The following is a 17,277-nucleotide window of genomic DNA, read 5'->3' as shown; positions in this document are numbered from 1 at the left end:
CTGCTACAAATATTGTAAGAAATAATAATAATCTGTAAGGAATGTATGTCCACAGGCACAACAGTAGCATGTATGATACCACCTGATTTTTAAAGTATGTACCATTCCATGAGATGGAAGCCATATCTCATATTGTTAATGCAGTCAAGAACCTGAGCTAGATAAATTATAGGTCCAGGAAAAGAACCCACTATTATTATTAAATGAACAAAGCAACAAAACAACTTGTAATGACATTACTGCACTCATAGACAAAGACATCAAACAAACCCTCGGTAGAGTAGCTTTCTCCTCTGCCTACAGTAATTAATAGAACGCAAACTGAATAACATGGAAGACTGAGGGGCTTTGAAAGCTCATCCCTGGATGGGATGTCTCTATCATACCCCTCCCCTCATGAGTGAGGGATCTAGGTAAAGAAGGGGTGGAAGGAATTGTAAAAGCAAAAGATGATTGAGGACTCCAAAGATTTTCTATACAAAACAGGGTAGATGCACATATGAACTCAGAAAGGCTGTGAAAGCATGCACATGACCTGCACAAGCTCAGGTCAGACCTAAATCCCAGCAGGAAAAAAGGAAAAGTGTACCCCTAGCCAAGAAGATCTTCACGGACGACACAGAAGACAGTTTTGGGGGAGGGAAAGTCAATTTTCATCAGTAGAATGACACTGAATCTACAGAATACTACTTGTATGTTCAGGAGTAGCTGCCCAACACAAGTCAGACTCTGTGATTTTTAGTGTTTTTTTATTTTCCTTTTTTTAAACCAAGGGAATTCCTTTATATGCTTTAATATAATGGGTTGTTTTTATTTAATTTTTATACAATATATTTTTATAGTTTTCTCTCCCTCAATTACTCCAATATCTTTCCACTTTTATATCCACATAACTATGCATTTTCACTCTCTCTTTCTCTCTCGCTTTCTGGAGAAAAAGAAAACAGAGAAAGCAAAAAATAAAATGTGAATATACCCAAGAGATGCCCTATCTATCATACTACAAGAACATTTGTTCAACTATATTCATAGCAGCATTATTTGTGATAGCCAGAACCTGGAAACAACCTAGATGCCCCTCAATGGAAGAATGGATAAAGAAATTGTGGAATATGTACGCATTAAAGTACTACTCAGCAGAAAAAAAAAAAAAAACAATGACATCTTGAATTTTGCATGCAAATGGATGGAAATAGAAAACACTATCCTGAGTGAGGTAACTCAGACCCAAAAAGATGAACATGGTATGTACTCACTCATAAGTGGATTCTAGCCATAAATAAAGGACATTGAGCCTATAATTCGTGATCCTAGAGAACCTAAATAAGAAGGTGAACCCAAAGAAAAACATATAGTTATCCTCCTGGATATTAGAAAGAGGCAAGATTGCCAGGCAAAAATTGGAAACTTGGGGGTGGGGGTGGGGTGGGGGTAAGGGGAGATGGGGAGATAAAAGTGAGAAGGGGAGGATGGTGAGAGCTTGGGGGAATGGGAGGGTTGGGATGGAGGAAGGGTAGATATGGGAGCAGGGAAATATATATCTTAATTAAAGAAGCCATTTTAGGGTTGGCAAGAGACGACTCTAGAGGGGCTCGCAGGTGTCCAGCGAGATGTCCCCAGCTAGTACCTTGGGCAACTGAGGAGAGGGAACCTGAAATGACCCTATTCTATAGCCATACTGATGAATATTTTGCATATCACCATTGACCCTTCATCTGGCGATGGATGAAGCTAGAGACAGAGACCCACATTGGAGCACTGGACTGAGCTCCCAAGCTCCAAATGAGGAGCAGAAGGAGGGAGAACATGAGCAAGGAAGTCAGGACTGCGAGGGGTGCACCCACCCACTGAGACAGTGGGGCTGATCTAATGGGAACTCACTAAGGCCAGCTGGACTGGGACTGATGAAGCATGTAATCAAACCGGACTCTCTGAACATGGCAGACAAGGAGGGCTGACTGAGAGGCCAAGGACAATGGCACTGGGTTTTGATCCTACTGCATGTACTGGCTTTGTGGGAGCCTAGTCTGTTTGGATGCTCACCTTCCTAGACCTGGATGGATGGGGGAGGACCTTGGACTTCCCACAAGGCAGGGAACCCTGACTGCTCTTTGGACTGGAGAGGGAGGGGGAGGGGATGGGAGAAGGGGGAGGGAAATGGGAGGAGGGGAGGAGGTAGAAATTTTTAATTAAAAAATAAATAAAATGTGAAAGGGTCTGGGGTGTTGGGGAATGGGAAAGAATATGATAAAACAATATTTTATGAAAAGCTCAAAGAATAAATAAAAAGAGGGGGAGTTTCTTTCAGTCAGTAAACTGTTTCACTATTCCTGTCTGTCTCTGTGGCCATCAGAAACATTCTTATCACCCTTACACTGTAAATAATATTTGACAATGGTTTATCTACTATGGAATTCATAGTTAAAATATGATACATTATCGGTTTGTTATTATCTCAATTAACCGAGCTGATTATCTCAATGATATGATCAGCATCGAAATGACTTGTGTTCCAAATCTGTTATTATTTGGTAAGTGAATGATAACTTTTGTCATAATATTCAGTGCCTACTGAGGTTACATATGGTATGAGAATGTGTAAAAAATTCTGTTATGAAAGACAACTCTACTTCTTCACTTCTCCTTCTAGAGCTATATTATGATGTAAGTTTATGAGTAGTATACTAATAGCCCTTAAAATACTCATGTGAATCTTTAAGTTCAATATATAAGCTGATCTACCTTGATCTCTGAGATGGTGTGAACCAAATATTTGTATCATTATTTTGTTACAAAACATCCCATTTGATTCTAAGTACTCAGAAACGTCTTCCTAATTTCTAGGTATTATGAGTTGCAATGGTACTATTATAATACTAAATTATTTTGATTGCCATTTCCATATTAAAGATAAAACATTTAGCAAGTGGCCATGTGTTGTCTTAGGCTTCTGTTCTGCCTGGTTAAGTCCCAAAGAAATCACACAGAGGTCTACATTAGGTATAAACTGATTGACCTAGTAGCTCAGACTTCTCTTATTAATTCTTATAACTTAGCCCATTTTTCTTATCTATTTTAGCCACGTGACTCAGTACCTTATTCAGCGAGGCAGTCACATCATGCCTCTTCTGTGGCTGGGTCACGACTGCAGATTGCTGGCCCCTCCTCCCAGCATTCTCCTCACCCTGCCTATACATCCTGCCTGGCTACTGATCAATCAGCATTTTATTGAAAATAATAGAAGTGACAGGTAAAAGACCATTGTCCCACAGCAGCCATGTACATGAATGTCAGGCTGCTTATAAAATATGAAGAGTTTAGATGAGCCATGATGAAAAAGACAATAGACAACCAGAATTATCATAAAAGGTGCAGAATGTGAATGCTGACCATTGCTCATTTTCACTCTTTGTCGCTGATGTGTTAAATTACCTTGTATTAAAAAAAATAAAAATGCAAGAAATCTCAAAATAAAAATCTTCAAGTAACACCACATGAGTGTGAGCCATTTGCGTTCTCATATCCCTTGATATATGGCACATCTACCAAACCCCATCTAAGTGCCATGCCAATGTGATAGAAGCATTGCTTCTCATCAGAATGCAGATCAGAAATCCCTGCAAATATGAGTTCCATAACCATTTTAAAATGTTTATACTTACATTTCAAATTTAGAACTCACAATGCTCACAACATAATTCCATTCTAGATAGAATATTTTAGAATATCGTATAAATAAATCATTCTGCATTAAATAGTGCTTCATTCCAATCATGAGGTCTCACTAATTTCTCTATGTGGTTCTAAAACTTCTTGGGAGTGCGCTGACCAACTATCCTATAGTAATTTACCTCAATGTTTCCCGTAACTCTGCTATTCTTCTTTTTAGAATTCTTGCAATTTTAAGTAGGCTTATGATTGATTGAAAATATGCTTCACTTTGTCCTTCAAAAAGTCTCTACTTCCTCCCATAAACTTTAAAATGATAACATCCAGTAGGTCTTGTAATTTACTGGAGAAAAAATTAAATTAATAACAGTATTGCTTGCTTCACAGACTATCCTCAAACGTAGGGCTATGGTAAAAGTGAGAGACAGTTGGTGGCATGAGCAACAAGAGGAAGAGACCCAGCATTCATACCCACTTCGAGACATGTCCACACACACTCGCTTCCGCAGCTGAAGGAATGCCATATGTTCAGAGTGAAGTGGGTGGTGAGAGTAACAGTTGGCCTGCGAAAGAGGGCCATGTGTACAAGCAGACTACCACATCCTTCTAACTTATGATTGCTGAAAACTCAGTTGAAGTGTTCATTCTTCAGTATAGCATGGCTGGAGGAATAACTTCCTCAAAACTACAGTTTCTGTAACTCTGGGTCTGGGAGCTAAAAGTACACAGGCAATCTTCCCTTTCTCTGTAGGAGTTACTTAAACTTCACCAAGATCCCATATTTCAATCACTTCACTCAACACCTATCTATATTTTTGTGATTATGTATATGCTAAGGCAATTTTGTCTTATTGAAAATGATTGCAATCAACTTCTTTTAATTTCATGCTATACCAAATTCCCTTTATCTTTAGTTTGATTTGCAAAATATTTCTATGTCACTAAAAAAAGAAAATAAATTAAGATAGCTTAAAATTTTGGAATACTATATTGGATTTTCTAGAAAGAAAGGAACAGCAATATGGTCAATCTACATGTCAAAGTACTATAAAAGTTAAAAGATAAAAGTACAGATGTTTTGTTGTCATTGTTATAATTGCCTTGTATCAGAACATGGGTTTTCTATGGAACTTTCACAACTTCAGATATGATTCATCTGTTGTACTGCTTGCAGAATTTATTGTCTGAAGGTCAGTGGTACCACTGTGGTCAGATAAGATAATTTACTTTACTCTGAATGGTTTCTTTTTGACAAATGACAAAGCTTTTAGGAAGAACGATCCTCCTTGCACAACAACCATAAAGCATGTCACATCCACTTACAACATAATTTTAAGGAAAATGAAGGACAAACTTGCAAGGAAGCATGAATTCATTTGCATTAAATTAATTTGAGCAGGGCATTTCAAGTTCTTTTTGGGAACAATGGCCCAGAAGAAAAAAATGCATCCATCTTACACAATGGTCTTCTTTAGGGTAATAGAAATATTTGAAAAGATGACATGATTATCATTAAATTTAATTTACAAACTCTATATATAACTCATGAGATAATATATTCACAGTGTTCATTTGTGAAGTGAACCAATTATTATGGCTGAACTCCAGAACTTCTTTGAGATATGTATTCTCAAAATTCTAAAAGAAAAACAACCTTTTAGGGGTTTCAATACAGATTATAGCATATAAAGAGCAGAATTTAATATATAAGAACAATAACATGCTTGGTAAATATAAATCAAAATGATTTAGATAAATAATTTAGATGCTAAAATTGATAAATAAACAATGAGACAAATTCTTAATTTTATTGCAAAAATTAAATATTTATTTAATAATGCTTTGCATATTTAATTGGTAAGCATCAATTGTTACAAGGGAACTAAAAACCTTAGTATAGTCACAAAGAAGTAAAATTTATTGTTCTGTATCTATCAGTTTGAGGCCTTCTGGTAAACGAATATCAGTAAAATCAGTGGGAGATGAAACAGATGTCCCCAGAGATGTCTTAATTCTAATCTCGAAATGCTGGGATAATTTTGCCTCATGTCATTAAATGGGATTTACAGATGTGATTGAATTTAGGACGTTGAGTTACAGTAACTCTACTAGACTTTTCAGGTGACCTAATGTAAACACAAGGACTGTTAAATGAAGAATATAAAGTGGGCCGGGGAGATGGCTCAAGTGGTAAAAACACTTGGCACCCCAGCCAAAGCCAGATTTACATTTGTCACACGAGTATAAATCCAGATGTGGTAGCTTGCTTGCATCATTAATCCTAGTACTCCTGAAACATGATGGGAAGTGGAGACAGGAAAAGCTTCCTGGAGATCCTGTATGCACCCAAGAATCAGAATTGCAGACAAGAGCACGTATAACCTCTATAACCTCCTGTAATTCCATCTTCAGGGAATCAAGCACACTCCCCTGGTCTCTACATATACTTTCACATGCATCACACACACACACACACACACACACACATAAATAAACATCTTTAGAAATAAAAAATAAACACATACACACACGTAAATAAACATCTTTAGAAATAAAAAATAAACTTTGTCTAGCAAGTATGACTTTGGAATTCTGATTTTTAAAACTAAAAAAATAAATTTGAGTTTGTGACAACTTATCTCAGCAACAGTGAAAAAAAATACATCATTGGAATGAGGAGAAGCAATAAATTACATTCTAGAAAGCTTAAGAAATCAGTCAAGGACAGACGACAGGGAGTGATGGCTCAGACATAAGACTTGCCTTCAGAAGGGTATTTCATCTTTCTTATTTACCCTTTGAGCTGAATTTCTGTAATTATTATCAGTCTAGTCAATATGAAAAGACACATATATAATTCAGAACTGAAAAGTTTGGTCCTGTGTAACCCCATTTCAGCTGCCCTTCAACCATTATACATCTGATGGAGCCAAAATCTTCATGTAAGCATTCTTCTTGTTGGCCAGAAATGTTACATCTGAAATGAAGTACTATTAATCCAGAAAATATGTAAGGAGATTCAAATATTTTTCCAGAAGTCCACTAAGTGTTGCTTTATGATTCTGTGTTCAGCATACACAAAGACTTTCAAAGCATTATTTTTAAGATATGTCCAATTTTTCCACTTGTTCAAACTAAATCATTGCTGCAGTCTTCATAATTTTTATGTTAGGTGGGAGAAGTCCAGACATGAATTATATTACCACAAATAGAATCCTATGTAAACAGAAAAAAAACTCTCATGTAATTGCTGTCAAAATGCCAGTAGCAAATATTGAAAGAGAATGCTCTCTTTGTGTCATGTTTGACTTTCTGTTGATACTGTCCTGCACTAGTTATGAGTCCAGGATCCTCCATAATAACAGAAAATATCAGCAAAATATTCCTTCTAATTTTCTGTAGGTTTTAGTTCTAAAACACCAGAGGAACTGAGAATATATGAAAGACTGACATGTAGTTTCAAGATGGGAATATGTTGACTACCTCTCTAAAAGCATGGAGTAATAAGAAAAATATGTATTGAGCTCATGGACGCATCATTTTACTTATGATTTTAATATACAAGTAATCTGCATTTGGTGCCGGACACACAAACTTCTTTTAAAATTTTTGTGTTTATATATTTTGTTAAATCTTTATAATTTTATGAGAGAGAGAGAGAGTGTGTGTGTTCAGGTGCATGTATGTGGAAATCAGTTTACAGTTTTAGAATGTCATTTTTCTCCTTCTAATATAGTTACTGGAATCGAACTCAGATCATCAAGCTTGTTGAGCAAATTCTTTTATCTAGTGAGTCATTTTGTCACCCCAACTTATCTAAATTTTTATTCAGTGTGAAAATGTTCCCATTTCTTACCTTTCCTTTTGCCAGCTTACTGTTGATTCCTAATACTGTTACCTCAAAAAATAAATAAATAAATAAATAAAGGCTCAAAAACATATTCTTTTTCATTGCAAATTCTGGAGTTCTAATAATGCAGGATTCATAATGTCACTCCAGCTGTGGTATATTTTGCAATGAAAACAAAAAATAATTTTCAGCAATCTAAAAATAATTAAATTGTTCTTTCTGAGATCTTCAATCTAAGTGTTGTGTATAACGAAGTTCCTGGCTTCAATAACTAGCATCAGCAACAAGCAAAAGAATAAAAATTTTGGTCAATGTCAATTTTAAAGTACCTTAAAATTCCCCTACTGTGCCCAATTATTCTTAAAAGGTGGCTAAAAATGTATTTACACACAAAGGTATTTTAAACTAAAATTAATTTAGTGAAATTTGTGATTGTTAATCAAGACTACATTTCACACATTTACACATTTTTATATAGTAAATACCCTGTAATACTTCTTTATGCTTTCAGTGCTACCACAGCAAGGGGCAAGGAAAAAAATCTCAAATCAACAGCGGCCTATACATGAGAACATAAGGCTGTTTAATAATCCTCCGTCATCCCAGGTCCTTCCTGACTTACTCTGCTAATACGTTCTGTAAATGAAAGTGGCACTGTTGAGAAAGTAAAAATTTCAAAATCTCCATGAAAATATTATTTAATGGACATGGCAGCAAAAGAAAAAGTCCACTTTAAGGCAAATGTTTGGGGATCTCTCTTCGCCATGAGATGACCACATTTCAGCCTCGCATTCCCATGCAAACAGCTTGAACAACCTGAGAGGGGAGTACTGAGTACAATTATTTTCTTGGGACCACAGAACTTTAACAGCCTATACCTACACTTGTTCAGATACTGTAGTGAATCAATACCACTATTGATGGAGATACACACACACACACACACACACACACACACAAGCATGTACTATGGGGTTCTCTTGTTTCTATTTGGGGTAAATTAAGAATATATTCTTTCCTGTTCCAAATAATTTCCTTAGAATTTAAATCTAATTTCTCATCTTTTATTCATACATTACATTATACATTACAGAGACCCTAAGAAACCAAATTATTTCTTTATATTCTCTCCTTTCTTCAAATCTCAGTAATCATCTTTCTGAAATAATCACAAAGAAACAAGAATAATCCCTTTTTTATATGGATTCCTTCTCTAAGGAATGTTAAATTATGATAGCATTCAAATGCCCTATTTGAGATATTTTACAAAATCTGAGAGAATATTTTAAGATCCAGAAAAATGTTTAAGTCATCCTTAAAGGATTAGGTTAAATGGCCAAGAGCCAGAGAACTAATTACCCTGACTCATTTGAGAATTCCTACTCATGAGTGTGCATGAAATTTTACAATCAGATGCAAAGATTGCATACTCTGTATTTAATCACCACATGTGGCTATGTATTGCATTACAGTTAAAAATGGTTTTGAAGTACATGAGATTTTAATAAGGTTCTAGTCTCATATTCATTATTTTTGGTCAATCCAAAGCTCTTTTTTGAACATGGAACTCACACTACAACCTTTCTCAAAATTTACTAACACTCTTACAATTGATATGGATTCATTTAAATATTTAGTGTGTGTGTGCATGTGTGTGTGCATGCATGCGTGCACGCACATGTGTGCACAGTCATATACATGACCTGCCAAAGCCAGAAGAGGGCATCAGATCCTTTGGAATTCGAGTTATATTGACTGTGAGCCATCCTATGTAGGTGCTGGGAACTGAACTCTTGTCTTCTGAAAAAAAAGCAAACACTCCTAATCACTGAGGTCCAACCCCTGATATGGAATTTAAGAGAAGGGGGGAAGGAGAGAGGGAGAGAGGGAGAAAAGAAGAGAGGGAAAAGGGGGAAGAGAGAGTGAGTGAGAGTTACTATTACCAGTTAATGAAAATAAAGCAAATAAAACAAGGAGTCAATGAGTCAATGATATAGGATTTACTGTCTTCCCTTAATAGTAAAAATGAGTTTATTTTGAATCTGTTCATATTAGGTACAAAAGAATACACAATGTATTTTTATAAACATGGTCACAATTAAAAACCTAAAATCATTTAGTGCCAAACACTTTTCTCATTATAAACCCTACATTAAATATGTATCTCCTTCCAGTGTATTGAGGAATCTGAGGAACAGCTCCCTGTGAAGGCTGGAGTTTGCTCTCACAGAAAGTTACATGTATAGTTCAAGTTCTCTTTGAGTAGTTTAAACACATCTAAATGTAGGCTCCCTTCTAGATCATAAAACAGTGTTAACCCAGTGAATATTCTGAATAAGTTTTGAAACTTCCTTTCAATCTACATTGTTAAGGAAGACACATATTGGCATTTATGGACTTAGGAGAAACTTGAAGGGGGAAAATGAGACTTGAAGAAATGCCTCTGTACGCCTGTGTTAAAAAAAACAAACAAACAAACAAAAAACCTCCCTGTTTCCAAAATTTAAAACCAATGAAATACCAAGAACATATGAAAATTGTCACCATGTACCAAATATATATCTATCCGTTTTGTAGTAGTCTGAACAAATATTGGATGCAAATTTGAGAGAAGTTCTAAAATTGAAGTTGAGTAAATTTCTACATTATAATGTGATAGACATTGAAAATTAAAATAGTTCATTCTTCCATTGCCCAGTCCTCACCTACAAAATCAAGCCAGAATTTCTCTCTTTTAAAACTTCCACAAGAAATTGGAGAATCAAGATGTTTAAAATAAAATACTCTAGCTGAAATACATCTTTACTCCACAGGTCGGTGGATGTAGAGAAAGGGGGCAGAGCAGGGTGGCACTGACATATTACAGAACTCTAGGTTCACCTGTATCACTGAGAAAACCCCAGAAGTGCTAATAAGCACAGGATGACCCTTCCCACAAGAGAAAGTTTATTAAATACAAGGAAGATACTTTAAATCTCACCTCCAAGTCTGGATAAGGGGAAAACATGCATACCTGATTGCCACTAAAATTTTCCGTAGCCCACTGGACAAATGCAACATCCACAAATTCTACTGGCAAATATTCACCAAAGGAACACCCAGTAAGTACTGAATTCAGAAATAGAAGTCAAGGCTACTTAACAGAAATAGTAAGGTCCATTAAAAAACAAAAACCAAACTAAAAACCTTCTGTGTCCACTGTGATTATTCGTTATTATAACTGAGTCACACACTTTCTAAACCAAGTTAACTTTTAAATACTTAGAGAATTCTGTCTTTCATAAATCAGCATGTTCTGCTACATACAAACACACACATTAAAAACAAAATGAAGCAAATATAAAATAAAATTATACTGATGGTATCCAGGAGTATTGCCTATACTGGAAATTCTAGAATAGCCCATCAATCCTTTCTCCCTGGGATGATAAATTGTCTTCCTTTTCATACGAGCTCACCACTTTTCTCATGGTCATAGAATTTCCAAAATGAAAAGAAATACATTCATTCCCTTTAAATCATCTACTTCAAAGTTGTGCTTTTAAACACCCCTTTCCCCGGAAGGTACCAATTTCGGAACACAGGAGATGAAGTGAATCAATATGGCTTTTACACTAAACTGTTATCACATATGAAGCCTGCTTGGAAGCCTGAAGTTTCCTTTAGTGAGCTCTGAGAAAATACAGAGGAAAAAAAGAACCCAGAGTCCTCAAAGGCAAAGTGAGCACACTACTGGACTCAGAGAGCCACGTTTTCTTGAAGCTTCTTATGTTTAAATACCTCTTCCACACCTTCCAGTTCTGTGACTTGACTTGAAAAGGTGGGCATGAAACAAGATAATAGGCATACAGAATGGGTGCCCACAATTTCTTCTGTTATAAAAGCTCATTTATCTCAGACAACTCTCTCTCTCTCTCTCTCTCTCTCTCTCTCTCTCTCTCTCTCTCTCACACACACACACACACACACACACACACTCTTAATGCCTACCATTGAGGACATTTCCTCAATCCCACTTAGTCACTTCAGCTAAATTTCATCCAATTTCTTCTACTGGGAGATCAAAACCTCCCACCTCCCATCCCTTTGCCTCAGCTTATGTTACCATTACCAAGACCAAGTCCGTCCTTGACTCTGGCAAATAGAAGACAGCTGTACACCTCACCAGGTGCAGACCCCTAGTTCAATACCCTTAAGCAAACCTCGGACTTAACTCACCTGGAGTCTGATCTAGATGGAAGTCTGCTCCTACACGGGCTGACAATCTGCCGGGGAAACTCAGGCAGCGTCCGCCTGAATGAGGAGCGCAGTGCAGCTGAACAACACCCCCAGGACCTGATGCTCAGAATGAGCCCAGATTTTTGTTTTTCCACTCCCCTCCCAGAGCACTCCTTCCTTTGCTCTGCTCTCCTCCCCGCCTGTCAGTCACTGCACTCCCTCCTCCCACCTGTGAGGCGAGGCTCTTTTCCCCGCCTCTCTCTGAGGCGTTAGTGCGCTGTCCGTGGTACTAGGGAGGAAGCCCAGGGCTCCTCCCTGGCAGAAGGTTTTCCCAAGATCTGCTTCCCTCTCACACCCCCAGACTGTAGTCCTAAAAGCAGATCTAAAGAGCCTGGTTGCAGCCACTGGGAGAACGGGCTGGAGAAGCGATTAGGATTAGCTGTAGCCTTACAGCATCCAACATTCCTTCAATCGCACACACGATTGGGCAACTGTGTTTAAATCATCAGGAACCACAGCCTCCTCCCAAACATCTCAAGCAGTTTTCACCTTACCAAAGAAATTAAGGAGCAATTGTTTTCTTCTCTTCCTTTACAGTAGTTTACATAAAGCAATGCAAACTTTGCTAGACTGTAAGGTTGAAAAGTTCAAGGAGTAGTGTCCATTCAGAAGGGCTGCTATTTTTGATGCATTTTGAGTGTACTTGGGAATGGAATCTGAACCAGCAGGCATCTAGTGATTACCATCCGAACTCCTAGGGGAGAGAAACTGACATACAGGGATCCTTAGGCTCTTCAGCTCGGGTCTTCAATTCAGGGAGGCAGTATTACCTTCTTTACTTTATATTTCTTTTTAAAAAAATGAACACTGAATTACTTAAGGTCAAAGAAACTGCATGTTTTAGCCTGTTTCACTGAAATTGGGTTTGTTCACAACCAGTGTCCTGGATATGATGGTTTTAACATCTAGAGGGCACTGATTAGTTGACCTAGTAATGTTTTGAAACTATCAGCAAATATGTATCAAATGCACAATGAATTTTCAGAAAATGATGAGGTTTGTGAATAGACCACATGGGACGAATAAAATACAACAGTCTAGTTAGTGCATGTTAACTGTAATGAATAATTAATTATAAAAGTGCAGCCAGCAGTCAAAATAAGGGAAGTCAAATAATATTCAAATATTCAGCATCACTGTTCAGCCAAAAGTCAGTTGAGTTCCCTGCTCTATAAAGAAAACTGATATGAACTCTTCCAAGAGGCCAGAGCTCTTCTCATCTCATTCATTTCAATGACAAACTAATGTTCAATAGAAATCAATGATAGTTTATTTCAACTAGCTTCATATGAAAATATGCATTGCACATTAAAGTTCACAGTCTGATAAAAAAACAATAAAAGAAAGGCTTAGACAAACATAAATAAATAGTAATTAATACAGGTAGCATTTTAACTGCCTTACTTCACACACACACATAGATGTGATGTGATGTGTGTGTATTCATAATTAGTGCTTGCTACTCCCGCTTAATACACAAAGACAGAATGTTTTTTATTAATTGAATATTTCTTAATTCTGGTATAATAGCAACATCTTTCAATATTCAGTGTACATGTGTCTATAAATCTTGCTCCGATTTACCTAATCAAAAGATGCATCTTCATCTTTTTAATATTAAGACTCCGAATGTTCTTATTTACAATGCTTTCCCTCAGATTGTTTAGCTCTGTCCTCTTAAAATCTTTATAATCATCAATTTAAGAATAATAGAACTGTTATGCTAACTTTTCATTCCTTATCACAAAATTATTGTTTTTCTTAAGTTTCATTCCATACACATTTCTTCTTTTCAAGTAATAAAAAATGTCTAAAGATGATTTTGCCTCTAAATTTCATGCACAGACAACTTAGGCCCAGGATCAGATATTGAAGAATTTATTAAATTTTACTTATTCATTTTTTCATTTATTAAAAAAAATCTCAAGCAAGGTGTTTTCTAGTTCTTTTGCATACTTTGATATGTGCAATAGTTTTTGAACTTGCAATGATGTGTGAAAATGTGGGGTTCATAGAGCAATTGCACAAAACAATTAACAACCTGCTTACTATTAGCTTGTGGTTACTGTGCATATTCTTCCAGATTACATGAAAAATGTTACAATTCCTGAGAAATAAAAGCCAATGAAATGTGTGCTTGAAACCACTAAAAAGAAGCTCTCAAGAGGCTCTCTCTGTGAAATAGTACATCTCATTATAGAAATAATGAAAGAAAATTAGCAACTGTGCAGCTGACCTTTTGGATTTCTGACCTCAGCTTCCTCAATGGCAAAACTGTGTCTTTCAAAACGATATACGATATTAAATTTGAACACATGATAACATTTTTACACATCTCTTCTGCTTCCTACAAAATGTTTGTTTGTCTAAAAAAACTGAATGTCTATACAGTGAAATGTGTTTATCACACCCCAACTCAGTGCTAGCACACATTTCTCTGAAGTCTATTCAACCTTTCGCTCAGTACAATAAAATTACTTGTCTACTTTTATGGGTAACAATCATATAGTGACACACTCATCCACATGCGATTGCACTTAAGCATGCAAAGATTTTCATTTCACTAGACAATGGTAGATAAAGAAATGAGGGGCAAAGACACTGAGAAGAATATGGAAGAGGCTGTCAGAGTATCTCATATAGAACTGCTTTCAAAATATCAGGGAAAGCACAGAGAAACAGACCAAGGCAACTCACATATGATTATATTATGATCAAAATCTTCTGAAACTGACTTTTAATTTAATATACCATGGTTATTGATTGTGGATAGATATTAATAACTGGGGATTGGAATGAGACAGAAAATAGCAAGCAGTGAAAAAAACAAAGGTGTGAAAAAAATAAGATTCTTAAAAAATCTATTCAAATTTCATAAATGTATGCACTACCCATAGCCTTAAATCATGAAATAAAATTTTAAAACATGAAGCATCATTCATTTCTACTCAAGTTCTTCATGCAGTGTTTTAAAAATAAGATGAGTACATACTGGCCTCTCAGAAAATAAAATAGATGGTACAGACTTACCATTTAGGGAAATGAAAGACTAGCTCTGCCCCATGGGAATGAATTGTCACCAAAACAAACCATAGCATAGCCTCTATCTCCCTCACCTGCATGCTAAAGTTCTCACACAGCAGAGTGCTGTAAATAGAAATGGCAGAAAAACTGACACATCTTTAGGCCACTACTTCGTTTATTAAAATTCAGTAGACATTCACATGTTTACATTGAAATGTGACAAACTCACATGCAGAACTATTTATTATACACAAGAAGATATGTAGTCACCCTGAAGCCAGCTTAGTGAAAGGATTCAAACAGAAGTGAACTGTAGAGCCACAAATGAAAAGAGCAACTCGAGAGGGATTTTGCAAAAAAGAACAGAGCTGAAAAAATCTTTTGGCTTTCAGGGAAGGGAAGCAAGCCCAGTGAGCTTGATTGCTTAGAAATGGGATTAATATCTCTTTCCTGAGGTTCTGTGTCTGTAAAATGCAGAAAATGTGTTTGTGTTTCATACTTTCTAATGAATGTTGATATTGTGTATGTAAATAAAGCATACACATAATACACATAGGCATTACTTATGTAAATGAATACATATATGGCATATTTGTTCACCCCTTTTCTATGAGAAATAGTGAGAATAGGAATTGACACCCAAAGGAAGAAATGAAATGGGCTCAGGTCCACGAACTACTAGGGGAAAGCAGGTTAATGTTACTTCTCTATGCTGAACTCCTCTTGCACTTTGCCCATAAAATGTTTACTATTTATCAATTTTTAACATGCATTATGATTACTTTTATAAATCTTCACACCACCTACAAAAATAATCTACAAGTGTGATTATTTTTATAAAAGATGTGGACAGATAGTATTCACTGTCATATTTTTTCCTTATTTTTTACTTCCAACACATGAAACTGGCCATATCTATATATCACAATTTGGAAAACGTTTTTAAGGGATAGGACAAATTTACCTTCTGTCTTTTTCAGTATGTAGAGATCTAGAAACATTCAATTTTTCTGAATGACAAAACAGGGGAAAATTTATTTTTCTTTGCTCATGATGAGAATAATTTCATCACTGAATTAAGGATGTACCATAAAGAAATGAAGATAAGTTTTCAAATCCCTAATTCTGTTGAATCTGAGGTATTGATGCAATTCCACTGCCGATGACATTCTATACATCAACTGCCCCATGTGTGGAGGTTAATGTAAACTGGATTTTCTTAGAAATCAGACCTGATTACCCAAAATTTGCATTTTACAAGATCCCAAGTGATTAGTGTAAATTTTAAAAGCCATCTTTCAAATTCTGCCTTATGGCCTAATGGCATCCTCAGTATAAAGACCATAATTATGGTAATATATAAAAATTGCAACTGGTATTTGGTAGCCATATGTGATCTTCCTTATGCTAAGTTCTTTGTTATTACTTGTCATAATTGTATGATGTTAAATTAATATCACCTACCAAAGTGAGATGCAGAAATCTGTTACTTTCTCAAAGTCACAGTGCTATTAAATTACAGGCTATGTCTGTAACCTCTGAGTACCTCCTTGAGAAGACCAAGCTTGTTATCACTTTTAGTTAATACATCTATTTTTGTTTCCTTGATATGATTTCCTTTTTATTTTATTAATGTCACTTTTACACAACCGACTTTTAAACCATTCTAACTTTTAGGGCTCAGAATACTAATGTTCAATAATCACAATACAACATATTACCTTCCCAAGAAACTGTGATATCACATACATAGAAATTCTCTTCCCAATTTTTACCACAAAGCACTTAGCATAAAATGTAAAGTAATTTTCTGCTTCCTGGGATTTTGAGTTTGCATTGCTTAAATGGAATAAGATTATTAAGTTGACAAAAAGATTCCATAAGGAGTCCACAAGCAAGGAACAAGAATTTCTGTATAATAAAGAAGGAGCATAAACATGCCATATGAATGACATCTATAAGAATCACGAAATTATGATTTTTTTTATTTAACATTTGGTTACATTCTGCAGTATGATCAAAATGACATCTATAAGAATCACGAAATTATGATTTTTTTATTTAACATTTGGTTGTATTCTGCAGTATGATCAAAAAGAAGAGACTGTACAATTGATCGCACTACAGCATAATAAATCATGTTAGACTCAGAGAAATGTAAGGATTTATGGTCCATGAAAATCTCTTAGATGCTCTTAATCAGTGTTAAGAATGTGATAGATGTGATAAATGATAGACCAACAGACCAACAGACCAACAGACAGACAGACAGACACATGAATATAGAAACACCCATATAGAATCCATTCATCACTCTCTCTCTCTCTGTATGTATGGATGTGTGTGTGTGTGTGTGTGTGTGTGTGTCTGTGTGTGTGTGTGTGTGTGATATGTATTCTACCAGATAGACACATTTGTAAAGTTCTTATGATAAACCTAGCAATAATTAGTATTTT

At 35.8% G+C, this 17,277-nt stretch overlaps 1 protein-coding gene across 1 annotated transcript in view; it reads right to left on the bottom strand.

The window, feature by feature from the left end:
- Robo2 (roundabout guidance receptor 2) overlaps positions 1-11,921 on the bottom strand; it is a 1,518,906-nt gene extending 1,506,985 nt beyond the window's left edge. Inside the window, exon 1 of the mRNA XM_041678470.1 lies at positions 11,738-11,921. The gene's annotated coding sequence lies outside the window, so the exon portion shown is untranslated. The remainder of the gene's footprint in view (positions 1-11,737) is intronic.
- Between the last annotated feature and the right edge of the window lie 5,356 nt (positions 11,922-17,277).

Source organism: Microtus oregoni, unplaced genomic scaffold, assembly GCF_018167655.1.
Source record: "Microtus oregoni isolate MIOR12 unplaced genomic scaffold, Mior012 000030F_ref0000283, whole genome shotgun sequence".
NCBI lineage: Eukaryota > Metazoa > Chordata > Mammalia > Rodentia > Cricetidae > Microtus > Microtus oregoni.
The sequence above is the reverse complement of the archived record's forward strand: the minus strand, read 5'-3'. Positions and strand labels throughout refer to the sequence as shown.